This window comes from Ostrea edulis, chromosome 4 (genome assembly GCF_947568905.1).
Source record: "Ostrea edulis chromosome 4, xbOstEdul1.1, whole genome shotgun sequence".
Lineage (NCBI taxonomy): Eukaryota > Metazoa > Mollusca > Bivalvia > Ostreida > Ostreidae > Ostrea > Ostrea edulis.
The window spans coordinates 89,096,181-89,119,174 of NC_079167.1; the positions used below are offsets into that span (position 1 = coordinate 89,096,181).

Below are 22,994 nucleotides of genomic sequence, written 5' to 3' on the forward strand. Positions count from 1 at the left end.
CCAATTGATCATCTCCACTTAATCTGAAAATTTCCCTAGCAAATTCTGGTGTGAGTTTTCCTCTTCGTATAACAGGTTCCATTGCTTCCGGATTGTCTCGTTCTCAAATTTCTTTTCACCACAAGGCGTAGTAATCAACTGTTTAAAAAGCATTAACTATCCATTGAGGATCAATGAATATGTAATTTCCTAACTTTTCAGATCCAGAAAAGAATATGATAAAACCTTTCAAATGAAAATGATCAAGAACCCTCTCCAGATTTTGGACAGTTGACGAAGTTACTTCACAATTTCCCAGATGATTTTGCAATTCCTCAACTGTTATAAACTTGATTTTCCGACTCTTCAGAACTGATAGTTCACGTTCAACAGCCACCCATTGAAGAGAATTTCTCTTTCCCAATTGGGCTGAACTCTAGCAGATTCTACAATACATTCTTTCAGGTTCTCTATTTCAGGATCATAATATAAGTATGTGTTGTCCACAACAAATTTTTCCACGAATGAAGGATGGATCTATCCCTCGTAGTTCTGGTAAATTGAGAACATCTGCTAGGTAACTATGCGCAACGTCTTTCTTTTTCTTCTTCATTCTTTCAAATTGTACAAAAGAGATTTTTAGAGTAATTGAAATACAGTTTTATATAATAAGAAGAATAAATATTTACAACAGAAAGCCACTCACTTCCCCTGGTAGTTTATCTTTGTGGGTGACGACAAATATGACTGGTGGTAAGCGAAATCCACAGCCCATGTTTGTGTCCTTGACCTTAGCATAGGTCAAAATTGACCTCAACCAAAATCTTGCCTTTTCTAAAATCATCGAAATAAAATTCTTGAAAATCATCAGAAGTCTGAAAAACTGTTGATACATAGCTATAAAAAGAATAACAATAAGGAACCTACCTATTTCGATAACATTATTTGTTTCTGAGTTACTAAGGTCAATCACAATCAAGTATACTGCATCAGGCGACAGGAAAACATGATGTGTGGCATAGAACACGTCTTCCCCCGCGAAATCCCACATAGAAATGTGAGCAGATTTGTTAGGAAAAAATGACGTTTGCTTCTATTTCAAAGTTTCTCCTCACGTTTTCTTCTATGGTTTTTAGACCTCTCAGTTTTGGTGCTTTCCCTAGTATATATTTGTTCTACGTTAGATTCCTTTCTTTCTTCCTCCCTTTTGGTACTGCTGTCATCATCACGTTGGACATCACTTCCTCCGGAACCAGACCCAACAATATCGACACGTGGAACAGAAGTTTCTGCCATTTCATTTTCTGTATCATCACTTATCTGATGACAAAAGTCAAGTGGTTGATGGAATTCTTGCTCAGACTCGACCTCAGAATCTTGAAGCTTTGAATCTTCAAAATGCTTCACTCCACAAGATATTTTTGACCTACTGTTTTCCAGAGGGTCACCTACAGATTAAAATTGGAGAAACAAAACTGATCATTACCATTCAATCCTCTGGACTGGCTTTTCTACGTAAGTAAATATATTGTATTGTATCGACAACATCTCAAGTACGCGACTACCGTTAACTTAGAAACGTTCGATTTACTTAGGAAAAATGTTTTACTCGCTGCAAGCTTTGCCAATGTAGAATTCAGGTTAGCCCTATATATGTTTTATACCAAAATCCATTGAAAATTGTACAGCGTCTAACAAATACATAGCCTGTACGTATACCAGTAAATTGTATGTACAATACAACTAGCGTTAATTAGAATATTGTACTACTTTCAAAATTAATCTAAGCCGCGACCGAAAAGCCGGGAATGTAGAAAAAATATTATTATCATGACTTAAAACACATTATGAGATACAGGAATTACTATCATAGGAATATATACAATTATGAAGATAACACATAGATTTACCTTCTACATCAATGGTCCACTTTCGCGTTTCAAGATCTACAGTAAATTTTTCAATGTAGACATCAATTCCTTCAGTGCTTCGAATGCTTGTTATGTTTTCCCCTAGGAATCGTCTGCACAAAGTGGTTTTTCCCGCGCCTTTGTGACCTACGAACATGACGCGAACCGTTCTGTCGAACGTGCTGCCCTCTGTGAGTGCTTGTAAGTATAGTTCTTCCAACTTTTCTCCTTTCCTGGACAGCTTGTTCCATCCTCCTGTGCAATAAATACGAGTAAGTAACCACATTGCCATTTGTTTTAACTTTCCATTTCAATTTATTTTCTGTCCCATTATCAAAATGAGATATGAGATGTACTATTATGCGGGCACTGTACATTCTCCACTGAATGCAAGAATTACTATATCTCCTGGCTTGCAGTAGTTCACTCAGTCACCCGCAGAAGTTACGATTAAATTGTTCAAGAAATGATTAAGAAAAAAGAAGCAAATCCATTCTTAAAGTTTAGCATACCCTTTGGTTTGAGATATTCATATATAATGTCAGCTTGTTTGCTCACATGCAAATCATCATGTTTCGTAAGAATGGCTACTTCATTCAGAATACCATGAAGCTGATTCTGAAAAATAGCATTGACAAAATTTATTGATCAGTATTGTTTCTGTATTCCAATGAACATGTCAAAGTACCAGTATAGTCATGTGACCTCCAACGGTACCAGTTGACCTTTTTGGCGCAGATACTTTAATATAGAGCTCCACTATGGAACCAGTGACGTCATCCATAACCATGGAAATGGACACACCTTCGTATTGATTATTATACAGTGGAGCTGTGGAGCTCTATAGTTAAGTATCTGCAGTAGAAAGGGCACTTTTACATGAATGGTGCCAACTTACCTGAAAAATTGCTTTTCCAATTTTGAAAGTGCACATTGACCTCATCATTTGAAGAGCAAATAGTTTTTCATCAACATCGGCTTTTTTCAAAATATGTAAAATATGAAGCGCTAGCTCTTCCTTATTAATTTTATCGATGACTTCTTGATTGTCTTTCAGAAGATACACCTTGGAGAAAGCGTCGAACATTTCTCTGATTTCCGTCAAATGTCCAACATTAGAACATATTGCTACGAAGTGATTTCCATTTGCGATGGCCTTCTTGATCAAGTCCAGGAAATAGGTCATGAAATCTTCATCTATTGTCAGCAGACGATAGTCTTCTTCATGGAGCATGTGTGAAAGTGTAAGTAGGGTGGCCATTTTTATTTCTAAAATACATAGAACAATTATATTGTAAAATTATTTTTTTAGCTGTTGTTCAATAACTAGTTTTAAAGGAGCAATGATTTGTATTCAAAACATAGATAACTTTAGTATACACAAGAAACTGATTATGTTCTGCGCTAATTAGCTCCTGGCGCCATGTTCCTAGATTTTACGAATGGTATCAATGTTCATTATTGAATACGCGGTCAAAATATAATGTAATCTTAACCATGAATATATATATGTAAGACTCTAACGTGCGATGGGACTCCAAATTGCGATAGTCTGCGCCAAACCCCGATGGTTTGTCCGAAATATCTGACGTTTTCGTGGCTTTTTTATGATTTTAATTTTTACCTGGCACGGTAAAAATTAAAATCATAAAAAAACCCACGTAAACGTCAGATATTTCGTACTATCCGATGGTGTGACACGCCAAAGTGCAATAGTCCTCACTCATGCGCCAAAGTGCGATGGTGTGACACGCCGAAGTCCGTTGGTATGCAAAACTGAATGGACACCGTGTTTGGTACAGACTGTACCAACAGTGTGGTGTTTCACCAAAATATCAATGCAAAATCCATGCAAAATGATAATAACTTATTTCATTATCATTTAGTTGTCGTGTTCTTAACCACAAAATCTTCAAACGTGAAACCGTATAGAGTGCTTTGCCGTTCTCAAAAGTCCTCAATGTTCAGTGTAAACCTTGTCCTTGATATCGTCAATGCCAATCACCTGTGCCTTCCTCAAATACCCCGAAGACATTGGTCCCAGCAGAAAAACCTTCGTTTGGGGCGAACTGACGTTGCATTTCTTCGGTTTGATTTTGAAAGACGTTACGAATGACGTCATAATAACATGACTTCACAAACGTTATCCCCAAACTTCCACCAGAGTTCGTTTGCTCACAAACAAACTCTTCCACTTAGGCATTATGGGATAGCGATTTCTTAGGCCGCGTATACTGTGACGTCACTGTAGAATGACGAAAAAACATAACGTCAAACGTAAACAACTTTCAAAACAAGAACGTAAACATCAAGTTCATTACTTTACACAATAATTTGAACAGAGTCTCCCTACTTTTTAATGATCTTTTGATCATTTTATGTTTAAAATAAAATCCATACTTTTATATTAATGCTCTTAATATCAATATTTTCAAACTTTTAACTGCGAACTACTTCTTTAGTGTTATTTACCTGCGTGATAATCGCGGACTCACTGCGTCACATGGTCTATTCGTAGGTGACGTAATGAGGCCTCGACGGGGAGTTTGACGTTATCCCCGCACCATCGGACTCAATCGGATCACGCGCTCGTCATTTTCCGTAACCATTTGCGGTTACGGAAATAACCGAGTAATTACGATTGCATCGGACTTTGACGTGTCAGACCATCGCACTTTGGCTTGTCAGTCCCTTGCACTTTAGCGTCGCGTGATATAGGAGAGGGACCATCGCACTTTGGCGTGACCATCGTACTTTGGAGTCTTACATAAACAGAGAGAGAGAGAGAGAGAGAGAGAGAGAGAGAGAGAGAGAGCATATTAGGGCCTCACTATTATTTTTTTTCAAAATGTCAAACTATACAAGGGATGAAAATCATTTGGTTGTAAAGAACAAACTATTATGATAGGAGCAAGCTAATGCAAATGAGCATATGTATATACTGCAATCTGTAGTTAAATGAATTTCCTGGTCTTTACTGTTAATTTCAGCAAAGCATCTTTAATAGTAAATGTACCTGTATCTATCTTTTGATTGAAATAATTGTATAAGGTTTAGCTTTATGTCATTACAACCACGAAATAATGAATTTCGTCATTTGTCGTCAAGTATGAATTTTGCGTTTTTGTGTTAGCATCAGATTATGAAATCTATAACAAAAGATAATTTCTGCTCCTTAGAAGATCGTAGATTAATTTTCCAAGAAAATGTGTATCAAGGACAGTACTCTAGTTTTTGACAATTCAATGAAATTTAATGCCCACAAACAATTCTGAAACCATGGTATGTACTTTTAGAACTGCTTCTTTGGCGAATGTTTCCAATAATGGTGTGAGCGTTTGCTTTATAAAAAGCAGTTTTCATACGATTCGTCCTTGCGCACTGCTGTAGGCAATTCAAGCTCGAAAACAGAAGATAGTTGCCTTCCTGAAAAGCAGTACATAAAAAAGCGATAATCTAAGAATAGCATTGAGCATTAAAGTATGAATTTGCATCTGAAATATATCTACATAGATTGGGCTTTCAAAATCTTACATTCCAGTTTGAGAAATTTGTCTGGGACAGATGGTCAAGATCTGACAACAAGTAATCCACGTAACAAGTCTCCGTCATTTGCAGAGCAAAGCGTCTGCTAGCAAATGCAAATCTCCAGAGGAGACGCCTTATGAGATATAGTAGCATCCAACCATCGTCCACGTGATCCTCCTTACTGCACTGTGTCAACATGTCATCCGTGACACACTGTAGCTTCAGCTCCTCAAACACGGACTTGTACAGATTGGGTAAAACGTGACCGAACCTAATAATAGTATATCAAAACCAGTAATTACATCACCATTATCTTAATTTGCACACACTTATACATCGTCGCAAGCCACGCCTATTGTCTCCGTTTACACTACGTCAAATGTACTACCGGACTCAGTAAACGTGGCTAGCGACAATGACACTTGAATACAAATCGTTCAATTTCTGATACCTTTTCCAATTTTGCATACGAAGAAAAAACACCTTCCCCCCAATATAACCTGTGGATAGAACATATAAAATGCCACCCCCTTTCCCCTTACCTCTTGCTACAGAGATACTCCGAGAGTTCGAAGACTTCGGTTTTGCTGGTCGTGGCGTCTTTGCTAATAGTCATGACTCCCAACAGTCGGAGGATCAGGGGCGGGTAATCCGACCGTAAGCGCGTCTCCACGATCAAATTACGACAGGCGTCTACAGCGGCTTCTATGTTCTCTGTCCCAGCTGTAAAATGATTACCAAGTCATGAGCAAGGATTGAGTTACCATATCTTTGGTTTCTTTGAAGCTCTTTATGGCTGCATTTATAAATGTCAGACTGACTTAATTTCTTCTAGTCCACTTTGCAGCGCTATGTAACAAGTCTGCATCTAGACGTACACATACAAAGGTCTTCCCCATTTCCTGAACAAGCACAACTGACCTGACGTTCTGCACTTCTAAACAAGAGGTACTGTGAGCAATGCTCACTAAGAACCTCCCCCCACCCCCCCCCCCACCCCCACTTACCCCAATATCCAAAAGGGTGTTGTTTTAAAATAGGTATAAATTACCTCTTTCCTGAGTGTAGAAAAGAAAGAGCATGACAAAACCTTGCATAGTCTCTTCTCTAGGAATGCGGTTGACTTGTTACTTCTTGACCTCAAAGTTGATAGGGAACATCTTCGTCCCATGGGTAGTCTATATGTATGATATGGTGACTGTAAGTGGAAAGGGCAACGCGTTAGAGCCCGGAAACCATATTGCTACATCGATGTCCAGTGCGCTTGACCTTTGACCTTTTGACCCCTAATTCGATAGGGAACATCTTCATCCCATGGGTAGTCCATGTGTATGATATGGTTACTGTAGGTGGAAAGGGCAACGCTTTAGAGCCCGGAAACCATTGCATCTACGAACGGACGGACGGACGGACAACCTGATTCCAGTATACTCCCCACAACTTTGTTGCGGGGGTATAATAATAACTAGAGATTGTTTTTATGAAAAACAAATGTCTCCCCCAGCTCCCCAAATTGGAAGTGCTCCAAATGAAACCTCCTCCTCTTAATGTACTACGTGGTATGGAGGAGAAAGCATAAACAGGAACATAAGACACTATGAACTCCGATAAGCCACATAGGAGAAGTGTTCACAAACTGTTTTACACCCTCCACCTCTCAGATCCACTATAACTTTAAGGACAACAATTGCATCCTTCCTGTCCCTGTAATATGCACATCTGCAAATGGCAATGAAGCATTGTACAAAGTTTCAAGTCTATCGGATAAGCCATATAGAAGAAGAAGCGTTCACTATTTTAACATTCTCCAACCCTCTTAGATCCACTATAACATTTAGGAAAATAATTGGATTCTCCTGTCCCAACAATATGCACATATACAAATGACAATGAAGTATTGTACAAAGTTTCAAATATATCCGATAAGCCATATAGGAGGAGAAATGTTCACAAGCTATTTTACATCTTCTATCCCTCTCAGATCCACCATAACTTTAAGGAAAATAATTTGATCCTCCTGTCCCACCAATATGCATACCTGCAAATGGCAATGAAACACTGTACAAAGTTTCAAGACAATCAGATAAACCATATAGGAGGAGCAGCGTTCACAATATTTTGTGACAGATGGACAGACGGACGGACGAAAAATATAAAAACAATATCTCTCCCCCTGAAAGAGGGAAGACATAATGAACACAATTCTAAAAATAGATTACATGTACATGAACTTGAAACCTTTGATTTGAACATCCCTCCATGGATTAACGTACAATTTTTATATGACCAGATGAAAATAAGAAATAACAAAAGATGTTTGTAAAACACATATGCCCCCCATGGTGCAAAATTGAAAAGGGTTCTACACACACACATCATTTAATTGAGAGTAGTATCATCAATTCAAAATATTGAGCAGACAATATCTTCCTATGTCAAGTGTGGATTGATCATGTGACCTAAAAATCAATAGGGGTCATCAACTCCTGAAGATGTACCAAGTTTGATGTCTGTCAAGCAAAGGGTTCTCAAGATATTGAACGGACAGTATATTCCTATGTCCAGTATGACTCTTGACCATTGACCATGTGACCTCAAAATCATTAATAGTCATTTTCTCCTGAAGATGTACCAGTATACCAAGTTTGATGTCTGTGAAGCAAAGGGTTCTCAAGATATTGAGCAGACAGTATATTCCAATGTCCAGTTTGACCCTTGACCTTTGACCATGTGATCTGAAAATCAATAGGGGTCGGCTTCTCCTAAAGATAAACCAGTGTAACAAGTTTGATGTCTGTGAAGCAAAGGGTTCCTCAAGATTTTGAGCGGACAGTATATTCCTATGTCCAGTAATGTAATGAGGCCTCGACGGGGAGTTTGAGGGGCCATCTTCTTCTAAAGATATACCAGTGTACCAAGTTTGATGTCTGTCAGGCAAAGTATTCTCGAGACATTGAGTGGTCAATATATTCCTATGTCCAGTTTAACCCTTGAACTTTGACCATGTGACCTCAAAATCAATAGGGGTCATCTACTCCTTAAGATGTACCAGTGTACCAAGTCTGATGTCTGTCAATCAAAGGGTTCTCAAGATATTGAGCGGACAGTATATTCCTATGTCCAAAGTAGATTGACCCTTGACCTTTAACCTTTGACCTGAAAAACAATAGGGATCCTCTTCTTTTCATAACCAACCTACATATGAAATATCATTACGATCTTGAAAGTGAATGGTTCTCAAGATATTGAGCAGACAACATGTGATCTACCGACCGACCGACAGGTGCAAACCAATATGCCTTCTTCTTTGAAGGGGGGGGGGGGGGCATAATCAAATTTACTTTTTCACACAGTTAACTTTTAAAAATGTTGCTCCATGTAAAAATGGTCATATCTGACATGTCCTCTCAAGGAATAATTCTCTTCTAAAGTGATCCAGCCAAAGCCGTTCAATTTCTTGGAAACTTTGACTTTAATTGTTCTTTATTAATACTTAACATCAAATCTGAGGCATATGGTTGAAGTATTTACATTTTTTTAAGATTCTGGGCATTTGGTTGTTATACCAGGTTTTGATGCTTGAGGCATTTGGTTGCTGTATTAGATCGGATTTAAGGCATTTGGTTTGTTTGTTAATTAAATATGAGGTATTAGTAAGACTTGAGGCATTAGGTTGGTATATAATGTATTTGATAACATTTGAGGCATCTGATTGGTATATTTGGTCAGGTTGGTTTATATTTGCATTCTTTAACGTCAAACATTTTGATATATACTATAACATGTATCATATATAGCACACCAACTAAATACATCGAGTTGAAAATCGCTCTAAAAAGAACCACGTTAGTCTTCATTTGGCCGTGGGTGGAATTTTAACCTCGATAATACAATGTATTACCAGATGTAATTATAGGTTATAGACTTTGTATGGGAAAATATGACGACCGGGTTTTTTGGCGTGTAGACGGACCGAGCACCGAGCAGCTCGGTCCGTCCACGACAAAAAACGAGGTCGTCATATTTCCCATACAAAGTCTATAACCTTTTTATTATATACTTTCAATTTCATATAGAAACTAACAATAATTTTATTTTTAACAATTTCTTTATTGGTTTAAATGAGTAAAAGACGAAAAACACGAAAAAATTGAAAATTAACGGCGTAGAAATCTGATTGTGACGGGCCGGAATGTTTCCGGGCATATATCGTGTGATATATGCCCTCAAACTTTTAAAGAAAAAAGAAGAGATGAAATTGAAAGTATAAGATAAGATAAGTTTATTCCAATTTTGGGCCCAGAGGGCATAACATTAAGACAGTTTATAAAGAAGGAAATTCAAAAAAGAAAGAAAGTTTACAACATTAACTACAGGTTACATAGACTGCATGTGGATGCAGCATGTTGGGGAAACAAGTATATACATATATGAATTGCTAATCATGTATATATACAAGTAGATGGACAGTATCAGTATTATACCAATATATGAATAATAAACTATAATGATTTTTGCAGTTTTAAAGCATCACTTCTTTTTCTGAAAGTTTGCACTAAATATTCACTCAATTTGACAATTACTGGTTTGTCTTCATTAATCATCAACCAAGTAAATTTGTCCTTATTTGTTAGATAGATAAAATTTTTGTTGAGCTTGTATATACCATTAAAAAACATATTTCTCTCTTCAACATAGAATGGACAATCAGTAAGGAAATGAAATTCATCTTCAACACAATTAAGGTTACATAATTCACATATTCTTTTGTTTCTTTCTAAAGAAATCTTCTGGCCAGAATTGGTTTTTGTAAATTCATATCTTCCTCTTTCAATTCGAAGGTCATGTGCACTAATTCGAAATCTACATAGAGTTTTTCTTAATTCTAGGGATTCTAAAAATATATAACTTTCCATAGTAAAGTTTTCTTTATACGAAAAATATGTTGTGAGTTTTCCTGATTTCTGACCCTCTTCACGTCGTTTTGACCAGTAAAGTAAAAATTGTTTCCGTACCTGATTCTTCATTTGTTTTTTGAAAAATGAGAATTTGAGATTTTTGCAATTGGGTACCAAAATGCCCATTTTTTCCTTAAAGTAATTAATGTTTTTGTACCAACAATTTATATTCTATGAATTCAGATTGATATTCTCTATATAAGCACTGTATAACAGGGATGATTCTGGGCAATTCTCAAGTCTGTGCCAATGATAGTAAAATACTTTGGATTATAGAGCAGAACATAGGATATCTACCCAATTCAGAGATTATTGCAATATTAGTACTTCTTTTACCGGCACCCAGTAGATGTTTACAAAACTTAATATTCAGGTTTTCTACCTCCCAATTTTTAAAGATATCATATATATAAATTTCTGTCTTTTTCCAGCATGCGTGTTGAAAGTGTTCCCCATATCTCGCAGCCATACACGGCGATGGGTTTTACCATATGGTCAAAAAGATGCAAAAATGTTTTAATTGGTGGATCGATAGATTTGATGTCTTTATAAAGTTTGAATGAGGTCTTAAGAGCTTTATTGTATAGATCAGATTTTGCTTCCTTGAATGAACCACAGGAGGATAATATTACTCCTAGATATTTATATTTGTTAGTACATTCAATACATATGTTACCGAACACAAAATTTAATAATAAACAATATTTCTACAAGAAACTAATTTGACGTTTATGGAATTCCCAGCTAGGTCAGCTGCTCGTTAAAAGTCTGATCAAAATCAAAATATATAGATCTACACTTCGCCTCGATAGCCACAGCACAGACAAACAATAGGGCTGTTTAAATATTGATTCAAAATATCGCCACGTGCATGGTTGCCATTTATTATTTACTGTGCACATTATTATGTGTATATATTATTTACATACCTACTGCCGAGTTCTTTAAATAGAATAGCCACTGATTTCCTTGTGTTAAATCCGAAGTACTCAGTTCCAGGTCCCCAACTCGGAACCTCGAGGAGTGCCACGCCCACCCCTTGTCTTGTACTTGGATACCTTGGAGGGGTATTTTCTTTGAAGAGAACCTTTGTCTCCAGTCCCTGACAAAAATCAATTTAATCAACAAAAGGCCTCGCTCAATATTCAGTTATGCCATCGATTGCTTGCTTCTATATAGTATTTGCTTATATACTTACTTGTAGTAATGAAGATACCCATGGCTCAAAACACACCACAGTTTCGTGTAAGTAAAAACATTTTCTTTCATGTACAGCCACCCTGAATATCGTGGAAATTTTAGTCTGTTGATGCGCAATCCCTCGTCTTTCTCTGTCATTTCAATATATCGTCAACACTTCTGGGAATCTGTTTATGATTCATTCCCGATATATGAAGACAGGGAATTGGGTCGTCCTCCAAACCAATTCATAATCTCAAAGCGACACACCATTCTCGGGTGAATGAAACATTTGAAATTCCTTACATATATGTACATGCAGCCATGCACCCAGGATTCCTGGTTTCTTCTGAACTGAAAGAAATACCCGGCATGGAAATTCCAAAGCATTCATTACTGTTATTTATAGACCAAGCTCTTGGCCACTTGCCTGTTTTGTATTCCGATTAGAAAAAATCTGAATGAAATACGAGTAGGCCTAATGGCTGTTTATAAAGCTGTTTAGTTACACTTAGGCAATTAATGTGAATGACTAAGTACGCGTGTCGCCGTCTGTTAATGATATAGAGTATGAGGGGATTGTATCCGGTTAATTTGGGCACTTCTCTTACACCATAGAGAATATATATTCTGCAGTTTCTAAATTGTCATCCTGATATGGAGTCCTTGTAAACTAGTAAGAAGGGTTTATTTTCTACAAGACACATCTCAGAGAACGTTGACGTGTGAAACTCGGATGTACGGGTCAATAGACTGTGGATTAAATACATGTATAATTTAGATTATTACGCCTGGTTTGACACACACTTTCCTAATTGATTGGAGTCATAGATATGGCAAGCCGTTTTACTATTTATTCGAAAAATAAGATATCTCTTTAAATTAAAGAGATATCTCTTTAAAATGAGAGCTATCGCTTAATCTTAAGAGATAGCTCTGTAAATAAGAGATATCTCTTTCACTTAGAGAGATATCTCTTTTACTTTAAGAGATATCTCTTACACTTAAAGAGATATATCGTTTACTTTAAGAGATATCTCTTACACTTAAAGAGATATCTCTTTCACTTTAAGAGATATCTCTTTCACTTAGAGAGATATCTCTTATACTTTAAGAGATATCTCTTTCACTTAAAGATATATCTCTTTCACTTCAAGAGATATCTCTTTTACTCTGAGAGATATCTCTTTTACTTTGAGAGATATGTCCTTCACTTAAAGAGATATCTCTCTAAGAATTCCTAGAGAGATATCTCTCAAAGTATAAGATATATCTCTATCTCTTTAATCGTTGAAAAAGAGATATCTCTCAAAGAGAAAGAGATATCTCTTTCCAATATTTTTATTAGTTTGAATACTTAAGGACGGAAGCCTGCGAAAGCAAATCTTATCATGATGGATGGGGTGTTGCTAAAACGCGGAACGGAAAATGGAACGGATGACGGAACGGAAAACGGAAAATATATTATGCAATAATGTTATGAGGAGGTCAACATTTTTGCAAAATCAAAAGGCTTATTATGAACAAGGGATGCAGAAATTACAGAGAGAACAGGAAGTCATCCTCAGAATCCACCATTTCATATTGATACCTCATACTAAAGCATTATTACGTAGTTTTACACGGTGTATTTTGTGGATGAATGTACCAACAGGCGCTTGCTTGATAATTTGCATAGTAAGTTTTAATAAAAATATCAAGCAAGCGCCTGTTGGCACCATCTTTTTCCCCGGCTTTGTCATCCCTCCCCTCAGATTTTGACAGTATATGTTGTTTCACAAATTAATAAAAAATAAATAAGATAACATACTGTTAAAGAGATATCTCTTTTTGAAAATTTAAAGAGATATCTCTCTAACTTAAAGAGATATCTCTTTTTACATCGATAGAGAAATATCTCTTTACGCTAGAGAGATATCTTTCTCTCTGAGAGATATCTCTCTAGCTTTGAGAGATATGTCTCAAAGAGAAAGATATCTCCCAAGCGTAAAGAGATATCTCATTTGTTTAAAAAGATATCTCTTTAAACAAAAGAAATATCTCTCAAAGAGAAAGAGATATCTCCCAACGTAAAGAGATATCTCATTTGTTTAAAGAGATATCTCTTTAAACAAGAGATATCTCTTTTGGTTAAAGAGATATCTCCCTAGCGTAAAAAGATATATCCCTAACTTACAGAGATATCTCTTTAACCAATAGAGATATATCTCTTATTTAAAGAGATATCTTATTTTACGAATAAATAGTAAAAGGGCTTGCCATACATATAAGATATTTTGACCAACGGAAAGGGTGGAGTATCTACTATTTAGGGTGTACCAGTGTTCCAAACTTGATGTCTCATGCAAAGGGTTCACGAGATATTTTCTTATGACCAGGGTAGCTTGACCTTTGACTTAGTGGCAATAGGGGATATATACTTCTTAGCGAGTTTGCCAAGTGATATCTGTCAAGCAAAGGGTGCTCAAGACACTAAGTGGACAAGATTGACCCTAACCTTTGAACTTGTCCATAACACATATGAAAACATTTTGACCAAAAGAGAGGGGGGGGGGGTTCATCTACTATTTAGGGCGTACTAGTGTACCAAAGTTGATGTTTCATGAAAGGGTTCGCGCGATGTTGAGCGGACAATATTTTCTGGTGGCTAGAGTACTTTGACCTTTGACGTAGTTACCTTAAAATCAATAGAGGGTATATGAAAGGTGAAGATAACGAGCAGTGAACAATCTCTTAACTCCTATAAGCAATACAAAATGGATGGTTGGGCAAACACGGACCCCTGGACACACCAAGGGTGGGATCAGGTGCCTAAAAGGAGTAAACATCCCCTGTCGAACGGTCACACCCGCCATGAGCTCTATATCCTGATCAGGTAAATGGAGTTATCCGTACTCAAAATCAGTGTGCCAAGAATGAGCTAACAATCGGTATGAAACACGTCAGACAGCATTTGAGCAAATGATACATGTATGTTGTATTGGCAAACTAGATCGTTACAACGAACATAGAATTTGCGAAATGCTTACTTTGATAGAGACTGTTGAAACCCCTGTACCGTCGACTTGTTTGCTAGTGCTTGCCTCGATTTAAAAACTGATCATACGCAGAACAAGCTCTTCCATATCGAATTAGTTGAGAAATATAAACACCATATGCAGGTGATAACGGAATATTGCTACATAAATATAAGAAGTTGACGATGGAGAAGCTGAAATCAACCCGTTTATTATACTATTGGGTTGTCATTTTGCCGTTAATGTTTACTTTCAATAAAATAAGTAAGTAAGATACAGAAATGGACGACTCTGTGGTGTCTTTTATTTCCAGCTCACAAGGATATATCGAATCGACATATGAATGAAAGTTATTATTGTTAATAGACAAAATGTCGTCGATAAATCTAAATGTCGAATTGAAGGCCACAGCAAGAGATTTTTTCTTCTCATGTAGAAGTTTTTGAATAAATTCTGCTTCATGTGAATATAAAAACAGGTCAGCTAACAAAGGAGCACAATTCGTGCCCATGGGAATTCCACAGACTGTTGGAAGACCTGATCACCAAAGACCACGAATATATTGTCAATAAAGAATGTAGACTTTTGAAAGAACAACTGATGGGTGTTCCAGTTTCAACCTGAGTAATTGTATTCATGTTTGCTTCATGTACATGTATAAATCCCTCAAAATCACCAGCAGTAATTCAATATTCATGTAGTATTTTTATAACATAATCTAGCAATAGACGTATATATGTGTTTTGAGAACTAATAATTTTTGTTTTCTTGGTGTTAGCAGTTAATTTCAATACTTTTCAAGCTAATATAAAACACCCGTATGTGAATTTGACTGGATTATCAAATCATCAGCAAAACTGAAGCTGGATATTCTAAAATCTTCGAGATTAAAGGATGACAAGTTTCAGATTTGGTGGAGGTCATTTATGCAACAAGTGAGGATTGTAGGGCTAAGAATACCCCCTTATATTATTCCTCCGTGAAGACTAAAATAGTCAGACACTATACATTATCACTTCACAAAGTCCGTTTTCAATTAAAAACTACATAAAGTGGAAGATTAGCGAGACAGTCAAAACAGAATGGAACTCTGGCGGAAGTCTCCAATACAATGATGGTTTTAACTGAAGTGGATCAGCCGACAAGCAAAAACAAAATCACACGGTTTGAATTTCGTGCATCTTGCTATCAATCTGTTATACTCCACCCAGTTTTTGTGTTCCAGGGTAAGGCTCTTTCATGAAATAAAAACTTGTGATAACAACTTCATATGTTTTAAAAACTTTATTCTTTTTTTTTTTTTCCATCCGAATGTATTTCAGATACACTGTTCGTTATCTTAAATTCTACATTTGTTACAGTTTTACTTGTGGGACGCAATACTGTTGAGATACCAGCCATATCGTTATCTGCTTAACGACTTGTCCTTTCTTAACACAGAGTTCCTTTCTGATCCAAGCTTTGTAATTTTAGTGGCACGCAATAATTGAATCAATGCTCGCAATGATGCGCGCATAAATTCAATTGATGAAAGTTATATTTGATTTGATGCGCGCATTAATTCAATTGATGAGAGCAATTCAAATATTGCTTTCATCAATTCAATTGATGTGCGCATCAATGTGGTGGAATTATTTTTCGCAAAATTTTAATTTGGAGCTCGGTATAAATGATTTGATGATCTCAAGCAACAATTCAATTAGAGAGACCATTACTTCAATTGTGGGTAGATCTATGTTGAATTGAAGATATCTCCAATTATATTGTTGCTCTCTCTAAAAGAATTATTGCGCGCATCAACTGATTTAAAGATATCGTTGAATTCAACTGAATAGAGCAATAATTTAATTATTGCGCGCATATATTGAATTGATGTGCGCTCCTACTCAATTGAAGAGAGATATAATTCAATCATTGTGCGTATTGATTGAGTTGATGCGCACACGAAATGAATTATTGAATTGTAACATGCTTCAATTCAATTGTTGATATCAATTCATTTTTAAGACGAGAGCAATAAAATTAGAATTCAATTATAGCACTCATCAATCCAGCAGAATAATTAATGCTATCAACAATTCAATCAATGCGCGCTATAATTCAGAATTGATATCATTTAAAATTATTTGAAGAGATCTTTAATTGAATTGTTGCACACATCAAATTAATTAACGATATCTTCAAATAAGATTAAAAAAAAAAGAAATCTTCAATTATTTGAGTTTATGTTGAAGCAATATTAGTCGTCATTTTGGTGTCGGAAAGATTGTTGTAAAATTGTGATTTACCATTTCAATGAATGAAAAAAATAAGGTTTAAAAACTTTTTAAAGTTTATTAATATTTGTGTTACAAACTTATTCAGAGGCTCTGAATGAAGTAAATTACATTATTGTTTCACTGTTAAAAAATGATTTCTATATAATACTATTTATTCAATAGAACCGAAATCTTTATTTTGATAAAATCTTAAACTTAGTTCTAAATCTAATGATTATGGTTAAACTTACATATACAACTATCATAATAGCACATTTTTACAACAAAATAAAATTTTCAGATTTAGAGCTAACATTGCTTTAATTTGACACTCCATATTAAACGTCGTTTATAATAAGCCCAGTATGGAGTGTCAGAAGTCAAATTCAAGGAGACGTAGACCCCCTATATCCCGGGTCTACCTATACCATGAATTAAGGTATTCAATGTGTAATGACCATATTTCATATCTAATAAATGGATGGTGGAATTTTTGTAATCATGGTATCATTTTGAAGGGTTCATCAAATAAAAATAATCCACCGTAGGAATTTTCAAAAGTTTGTTTACTGCTTGATTTATTTCACCTAGGATTTAACATTGAAGTATATGGGAAAAGCATGTTTTATTACAATATTTTAAAAAGAAATTATATTTTCACACAAATCTCTTGGTAGAAAGTTACAAACACTTTCTCTTAGTGAAAATATGAAATAAAATTAATCATTGACCACACACATTTTTAGAAAATTAGATTTTTCTTGATTTTACAAAGGGCAGACAACTCTTCCAAAAAGTCTTAAGTGCAAAAAGGTCAGCTTCTAATCATTTACCAGTCATGTGAATTTCATCTGCTTCACTTTCATCATTATTTAACAATAAACATTTATGTTGATCTAAATCCTTCAAAACTGTTCATTATCCTTTCATTATACATGGAATACCTTAATCCGTATATCCAATATAAAAAGGTGAAGACAACGATCAATCTCATAACTCCTACAAGCAATACAAAACAGAGTTTAGCAAACGCGGACCCCTGGACAAACCAGAGGTGGGGTCAGGTGCCTAGGAGGAGTAAGTATCCCCTGTCGACCGGTATATAATATGATATACAAACAAGAGGCCCATGGGCCACATCGCTCACCTGAGTCACTTTAACACATGGAAAATGAATTTCCCATTGTTATTCCATTAACTTTTCAGGAGCCATGTAAGATTTTAAGAAAATTGATTCTGCACTATGTTGGGGAGGTTCAGGTACATTGAAATACTTCTGGCTCAGAGGTTCTTAAGAAAAAAGGTTTTCATAATACAGTTAAAACCAATGTAAAAAATGTCTGCATCTGAGTTCCAGGTGTCATGACTGTTACACATGTGATTTTGCATTATGTCAGGTATCTTCTATGCAAGTTCAAACTTTGTGGCCCAGTGGTTCTTGATACAAAAAGATTATTTTCTATTCAAAGACATGTAAATATGGTTAGCCCTATTGTGACCACACTTTTATGGCCATCATTTTCACAAACTTTATTGTGCTCTATATCAGAAAGCTTCCATGTAAATAAAAAAAAAAAATTTCCCCTCTGTATCCCCATTTCATGATTTAACTAACTTTATTTTGTATTTTCTCCGATTTGCGTTATCTTCCATTGTATAAGGAGCAATTTAACAATTTTTAAATCCCCTTTACCCTAGAATTTTATTCAAGTTTAGTCCAGTGTTTCTGGAATTTAAAAGTGTAACAGACAGAGATGACGACAGGTAATTGGGTATTACACATGTCAACACACTACTATTTGAAACTTCGAGCCCGACTCAAATCATTTATATAATAATTCTTAAAAAAAAAAACCCACAAAAAACAAACAAAACAAAACATTATAATGATTAATTGAATGTGTTATTTTGCATTTTTCTGCCTCAGTTGAATATAAAATGTCCTCATTGACTTTTTTTTTTTGGTTTTGTTTTGTTCTGTTTTTTTTTTTTGCTCACAATTTTTAACAAGAGGCCCATGGGCCGCATCGCTCACCTGAGCCCATATCTGAAGACTTTCCATATATATTTGCATGTAAAACCTTAGTCCCTATTATGGCCCAAACTACCCTTTCCAAACTTGAATCTACACTATGTCAGAAAGCTTTCATGTAAATGTCAACTTCTTTGGCCCAATGGTTCTTGAGAAGAAGATTTTTAAAGCTTTTTCCTATATTTGTATGTAAAACTTTGACACCCCCCCCCCCCCACTTGTGGCCCCATCCTACCCCCCGGGGGCCATGATTTCAACAAACTTGAATCTGCACTAAGTCAGAAAGTTTTCTTGTAAATATCAGCTTTTCTGACTCAGTGGTTATTGAGAAAAAGATTTTAACTATATATTTGTATGTAAAACTTTGATCCCCCCTTGTGGCCCCATCCTACCCCCGGGGGCCATGATTTGAACAAACTTGAATCTGCACTATGTCAGAAAGTTTTCATGTAAAAATCAGCTTTTCTGGCTCTGTAGTTCTTGAGAAGAAGATTTTTCCCTATATATTTGTATGTAAAACTTTGATCCCCCCTTGTGGCCTTATCCAACCCCCGGGGCCCATGATTTGAACAAACTTGAATCTGCATTATGTCAGGAAGCTTTCAGGTAAATCTCAGTTTTTCTGGCTTAGTGGTTCTTGAGAAGAAGATTTTTAAAGTTTTTCCCTATATATTTATATGTAAAACTTTGACAGCCCCCTTTGTGGCCCCATCCTACCACCGGGGGACATGATTTGAACAAACTTGAATCTGCAATATGTCAGGAAGCTTTCAGGTAAATTTCAGCTCTTCTGGCCCAGTGGTTCTTGAGAAGAAGATTTTTGAATGACCCCACCCTATTTTTGCATTTTTGTGATTATCTCCCCTTTGAAAGGAACATGGCCCTTCATTTGAACAAACTTGAAAGCCCCTCACCCAAGGATGCTTTTGGCCATGTTTGGTTGAAATTGTCCCAGTGGTTCTGGAGAAGAAGTCGAAAATGTGAAAAGTTTAACAGACAGACAGACGGACGGACAGACAACGGACAACAAGCGATCAGAAAAGCTCACTTGAACCTTCGGTTCAGGTGAGCTAAAAACTTCAGTTTGCACTATATCAGGAAAGTTCAGTGTAAATATGAACTTATAAGTGTTAGTTATTTTTCAATAAGTAAATCTGAAGATTATCATAAAGCTTCCTTGTGAATCTCAACTTTCCTGGCACAGTGGTTCTTGAGAAGAAGATTTTTAAAGATTTTTCTTATATCAACACACATGAAATACGGTTTCCCTTATTGTAGCAACACCTGACCCCCGGGAGCCATGATATGAAAAACTTGAATCTGAACTATGTCATAAAGCTTCCATGTAAATTTCAACTTTTCTGGCACAGTCGTTCTTGAGAAGAAGATTTCCTATATTAAGACATATGAAATACGGTTTCCCCTATTGTGGACCCACCCCGACCCCCGGGAGCCATGATTTGAACAAACTTGAATCTGCACTATGTCATAAAGGTTCCATGTAAATTTCAACTTTTCTGGCACAGTGGTTTTTGAGAAGAAGATTTTTAAAGATTAATTATCTTACATTAACACATATGAAAAACGGTTTCCCCTATTGTGGACATACCTGACCCCCGGAGATCATGATTTGAACAAACTTGAAACTGTACTATGTCATAAAGGTTCCTTGTATATTTCAACTTTTTTGGCACAGTAGTTCTTGAGAAGATTTTTAAAAATTTATCATATATTTACACATATGAAATACGGTTTCCCTTATTGTGGCAAAACCTGACACCCCGGGGGCCATGATTTAAACAAACTTGAATTTGAACTATGTCATAAAGCTTCAAACTTGAATCTGAACTATGTCAGGAAACTTCGATGTAAATTTGAACTCTTCTGGCTCAATGGTTCTTGAGAAGATTTTTCCTATATAAATACATATAAAATGTGGTTTCCCCTAGTGTGGCCCCACCCAACCCCCAGGGACCATGATATGAACAAACTTGAATCTGCATTATGTCAGGAAGCTTCCATGTAAATGTGAACTCTTCTGGCTCAATGGTTCTTGAGAAGAAGATTTTTCCTGTATAAACACATATAAAATATGATTTCACTTAGTGTGGCCCCAACCGACCCCTGGGGGCTATGATATGAACAAATCTGAATCTGCACTATGTCATAAAGCTTTCATATAAATTTGAACTTTTCTGGCTCAATGGTTCTTGAGAAGATTTTTCCTATATTCACACATATAAAATATGGTTTTACCTAGTGTGGCCCCACCCAACCCCCGGGGGCCATGATATGAACAAACTTGAATCTGCATTATGTCAGGAAGCTTCCATGTAAATTTGAACTCTTCTGGCTCAATGGTTGAGAAGATTTTAAAAGATTTTTCCTATATAAATATATATAAAATTTGGTTTCCCCTATTGTGGCGCCATCCGACCCCTGGGGGCCATGACATGAACAAGCTTGAATCTCCATTATGTCAGCAAACTTCCAAGTAAATTTCAACTATACTGGTACAGTGGTTCATGAGAAGAAGATTTTTAAATGACCACACCCTATTTTTACACTTTTGTGATTATCTCCCCTTTGAAAAGAACCTGGCCCTTAATTTGAACAATTTTTAATTCCCTTCAACTAAGGATGATTTGCATTAAGTTTGAATGAAATTGGCTTACTGGTTCTGGAGAAGAAGACTTTTAAAAATTTTCAGTGTATGTTTACTGATTTGCTATTATCTCCCCTTGGATATGGGGGTTGGCCCTCATTTGAACAATTTTGAATCCCCTTCACCCAAGGATGATTTGTGCCAAAATTGGTTAAAATTGGCCCAGTGGTTTTGGAGAAGAAGTTGAAAATGTAAATGTTTAACAGACAGACGGACAGACAGACGACGGACAAAAAGCGATCAGGAAAGCTCACTTGAGCTTTCCGCTCAGGTGAGCTAAAAATACAATTATCTGAAATATATCCGAAGAGCTATAAATGTTGTAATAAATATTAAGGTTTGGAACAGTTAAAGCTGACATGAATTCTTACATATACGTTAGATTTTATTCTGTTTGCCAGTTTCTCTCAGATAGCCTGTTTTAACATTATAAACGTATACACCGGTCTCAGTAGCCCAGTGATTAGACCACTTGCTTTTCAATCAGGAGGCCTGGGTTCGATTCCCTACCTTCAAATCAAAGACTTTTAACATAAATAGTAACCGTAACCGTTCCTTAGCAAAACAGCCCCCATTAAAAGGGAGTCACGGGTCTTTCGGATATGACCTTAAACGCGTGCCACAGTAGGTGTTGGTATGCTAAAGAATCCCCATAGACGAGTCAAAATGCGTAGCATTAAAAAGTTCTGTATGACATTTTGATGGCGCATAATAATGATGGATGCTACTATTTTGATGTTAGTTTGTCTTTATAGTGTATACATACAGATGCCGACGAGACTATGTGTAGTAAACACAGTCTGAAGGCAAACGCAATTAAACTTTAATAGTTTGAATCATTTATCACACTGAACAATCTGTTCTCAGTGTCAGAGACATGCATTTCTACATGATAACACGAGGCCCATGGGCTACAACGCTCACAGGAGTCATCTCGACCCAGCTGTTCTTCATCGGAAAATGTTTAAAAGATCTTTACCCTCTCTAATCTCATGACAAATTCTGACACCTTATGATGGCCCCAACCTAGCCCCATGGGAATGTGACTTAATGAACTTGAATCCACTTTACATGGGGATGTCTCAATATCTAACATATGCCTTGCTGTTCTGGAGAAGAAGATTTTTAGCTATTGCTAAAATAACATTTGTGATAAAGGCTACACAGATGGGGAACTGGCTAAACCATCTTCTCTTCCTGGGAAGATTTTCTTCAAACATGTGGATAGAAAATATCTCTTATTTATATAAAGGCGATTTTCTTTACTTGGCGACATATATTATTACTACAGTAACTTGATCCACAGAGTCAGATCACGTCCAGTTGACAGGCGTGGATCATCAGATCACATGAGACGTGAAGCATCGAGTTTGATCTGATGATCCGCGCCTGTCAATGAGACTTGATCTTCAGATCAAGTTACTGTAGTAATGATAAATTTATTATATACCCCCTTATAAATTTAAAA

At 36.2% G+C, this 22,994-nt stretch overlaps 1 pseudogene; it reads right to left on the bottom strand.

The window, feature by feature from the left end:
• The window catches only part of LOC125668307 (uncharacterized), a 15,039-nt pseudogene extending 2,950 nt beyond the window's left edge, over window positions 1-12,089 (bottom strand).
• Window positions 12,090-22,994: the final 10,905 nt, after the last annotated feature.